The sequence below is a fragment of the Phoenix dactylifera genome, chromosome 15 (assembly GCF_051530095.1).
Source record: "Phoenix dactylifera cultivar Ajwa chromosome 15, Ajwa_hap1_PhDact_Kaust_v1.1, whole genome shotgun sequence".
NCBI classification, from domain to species: Eukaryota; Viridiplantae; Streptophyta; class Magnoliopsida; order Arecales; family Arecaceae; genus Phoenix; species Phoenix dactylifera.
This window is the reverse complement of record NC_143204.1, coordinates 22,454,206-22,457,903: the sequence shown is the minus strand read 5'-3', so window position 1 is coordinate 22,457,903 and position 3,698 is coordinate 22,454,206. Positions and strand designations below refer to the sequence as shown.

General features: G+C 38.8%; 1 long non-coding RNA gene across 2 annotated transcripts; it reads right to left on the bottom strand.

Moving 5' to 3' along the window:
- Nucleotides 1-365: 365 nt before the first annotated feature.
- LOC113463231 (uncharacterized) lies at nucleotides 366-3,224 on the bottom strand. 2 transcript variants are annotated; one of them, XR_016398520.1, is made up of 2 exons: nucleotides 3,039-3,224; nucleotides 366-1,933 (listed from the first exon to the last, which is right to left on the bottom strand). It is a non-coding gene; the product is annotated as an uncharacterized LOC113463231 (long non-coding RNA). The 2 variants fall into 2 exon arrangements; XR_016398521.1 differs by lacking the exon at nucleotides 3,039-3,224 and adding an exon at nucleotides 2,339-3,032.
- Nucleotides 3,225-3,698: the final 474 nt, after the last annotated feature.

Below are 3,698 nucleotides of genomic sequence, written 5' to 3'. Positions count from 1 at the left end.
AAATGGAGAATGTTCTTGTCACATTAAGTATCTTCTTGTATGCCACTTTTGTTTCTGAGTTGGGAAGACCTGACTTGTGGATTGAGATCAGTGTAGATGAGATTGGGACCAACTACAGGAAATGCCTTATCATGGAGTCCGACATGGTGTGTTACATTCATATAGTTTGTTATTGTTTCTGATAAGGTTCACCGTCTCGATATCAGATCTCGTACTGATCTCATCCTATTACAATATCGGTATGCGGCACAATACGAGACAATAAGATGGATCGAATGTTGGTATAGTACAAGACTACATGCTGATTCAGTACTGGTATGGTATAGGACGCTCGGTACGGTACCGACAGGTATGACAAAGAAGGATGAAAAATGAAATTGTTTTCAAATTAAATTGCTTGATAGCTCTGACAACTCTTTAATCAGTGTAATCTACTGCTAGAAAGCAATCATCCATTTTGGACTGGTGGATACCAATTTGTGAGGTTGTCGACAGCTGTGTATTTTGAGTCCTTGAATGGTTGATGACAGAACCATCATATATGCTACTTCCGCCAAACTGTGGTTACTTAGCATGCATGGTTTCTGTAAGGTCTTAGCATCAGTTGAGGCACCCCTGCAAGTCTCACGGAGAAAAGTATAAAAGAACTTAATAAGGGATTTATTATAAATATACCTGAATTGTTTTTGAGTATTGACACTGCAGGAGCGCACACATGCATACACTTGTATATACATGCATCTATTCTAGAAATGCATATATTAACATATGTAGGGAAGGCTTATATATTGTTTTACTATGCTAATATTTCAAATGATATGAACTTCAGGCATTCAACAAACCATGCGATATATGATACATAATCATCCATAAATTACCTTGAACCCTTTTCTCTCAACAAAATTACCTTAAGCCCTTGTTCTTAAAGCTAAATAAATGCTGGTTAGGATTGTTCGGAAGGGATATTTCATACAAAATGTTTTATCTTTTCATTTTCACCATAGCAGACTGAAAGTGGGTTGGTGCTAATTTTGTGTCCACTTCCGCATCCATCAAATGTTTAATTTTTATCCGAGTACGTAAAACTAGCCAATAATATGGGTGGAATTAATAATATTGAGAACATTTAGCACCTCTAGTTGCACTATTTCATATTGTTCGTTGCTTCATTTTCTCTTTTTTATTCCATTTCACATTTTAGCATGCTTGTATCTTTATAATTTTGTTTTATGAAAATTATGCTAGTCGTTGTCACGCCCTAATTTGATAGCCCAAGCCGAGCATGTGATAGACGTCCACACATCCATAGAGTTTAACCCCATAGAATAGAAAGGCTAGTCTTTTTCATATATATATATATGTACATTATTCCCAACTTGAGTAGTAGTAAAAACAATTAATCTAATGCTATTATTCAAAAAAAAATAGCCCACAATCACTAATAATAATAAATAAATATAATATAAATGTCCAATACAATTTATTTAAAGAAAGTTAATCTGATGTTTTCTAGAATTTAAGCTCCTTACTACTTAATCCAAATCTTGATTTATTCTTCTGGATCTGAAAAAAAAAGAAGAGAAATAATGAGCTTTATGGCCCAGTAAGCTATCAAAACCTCTAGTTAGATCAAATATATTGTATAAGAAAATAAATTTTCAGTTTGCATGATTTTTCATAATAAAACTATGCTAATGAATACATGAAACATATCATATTTATCAACATAGATTTTGAGATATATAATGCATATAGCCAAAAAAAATTTCAAAATAAACATGGATGAACCATCCACTCTCACTCTCCTAGTCTTACGACTATGGCCATGATTGGTCTATGGCAAGCTTCGAAAGAGACTAAATCCTGACTACAATATATCATCCATCAGTCATGCACTAGCGATTGTCCCATTGGAGGCTCGGAAGATAACCAGCTTTGCAATCATACGGAAAAAAAAAAATGCTTCCATCAGTATGTGCCGACGTCCAGCCATCATATTTTACATCATATGTTAAATAATTTAACATAACATAATGTAGATCAGATTATGTACATAATTAAACACTAGAGATAAAGATAACTTATAGTTTCTGGTTTAAAATCTTTTGAAATTCACCAATTAGAAAAGTCATAAAAAAATCTAAAATACTTAAGTGTCTTATTAGACTTCCATAAGGCACCATATAACTGAAAATGTCCTATAATAGAGTTCAGTCTATATTCAGACCACCAAATCTAGCCTAATATCTAGGGGTCTCCACCATCCCTTGGATCTAACAACGAATTACAACTTAACACTAACACAAGTATTTCACAATGAGATGAAGTTCGTGATTACCTAAATGTGAAGGAATTGGTCTCAATCATGGATCCTGATTTCCACATGATCATATTAAGATTCTTGGATTAGATCTAATTTTACAATTAAAAGAAAATTAAACTAAATAAAGAGAATAGAGAGAAAATCGGGGAAAGCTCGTAACTGGTCTGCAGTCAAAGAAAATATCAAAGGGAAGAGAGAGAAGAAGAGGATTTATGAAAACAATAAATGAAGAAAAAATAGGAAGAAAAGAAAAGAAATTAGAAGATAATGATGAAAACGGAGGGAAAGAAGAAGAGAGGGAAGAGGAGAGGGAGGGGGAGGGTTCATGGTGGCCACTTCGTGGCAGTTGTGGCTCTATGACTGGTCAGCGGCGTGCGACGATAGTGTTCGCCGGTGGGAATGGGTCGAACACGAAGAAGAAATGGCGGAATATGGCAATCGGCTCAGCTGAAAATCGGAAGAATCAGCTCAGCTTTAGTAAGAATGGAAATGGGTGAGGGAAGGAGCTCAGAGGTGTAGGCAGAGGCTGACGAATCTTAGGCAACGACAGCAGATTCTAGCGAGAAGAAAGATAATGGAACTCGAAACATGGGAACAAAGAAAGAGGGGTTTTGCAAGGGAAGAATGGGGTTTTGGCCAGCGGAGCTCAGTGGTAGATCATCCGGAGGGGGTGAAGCGGATTTAAAAGAAAAGGTTTTGGAAGAGATAAACCCACCTCAACGAAGGGATAAGGCTGGCCATTCGTCAGTGTGGAGTAGCCCCAATAGCCGGCAGCCATTCCGCCTAGGCCTCCAATGCCGTGGTTATCGTGGTCTTATCCAATTAGCGAAGGCATGGGCCAGAAGATCACGATTGCGTCGTTTGTTCTAATGCTAACCCCCCCTCCCCCTCCCCCTCCCTTCATCATCTTCTTCTTCTTTTTAAATTTTTAGATAGAAGTCAATTGGGCTTGCCGATTGCGATTATCTGTTCTAATGCTAACCCCCCTCCCTCTCTTTCCTCTTGTTGTGGTTCACAGCTAGCCCGATGGTGACCACGCCAGAGGAGTCGGCGAAGCCGCCGAAGTGTAGAGGAAAAGGATAAAGGCCACCTCCCGCGGTCGGCGATGTACCTGCACAAAGCCTCATCGGTGTTTCCGGTGAGGACCCTCCGACGATCAAGTTAGAGTGAGGTTTAGTTGGTCCAGCCAAAAGTCCTTTAGGCGTTATTTGTTTGGGTTCTTTATAGTCCCGATAGGAGCGCTTAGGTAGCGGAGGTATGGCCCGTTCCGATTATGAGTGGGAGTGGCGTGCAGCCAGAGCTTAATTGTGGCGCGCAGTGGAGTCCGTTCTTGGGAACGGTAAGGCGTTAACAGCCGTGGCTGGGTATGGCCCGT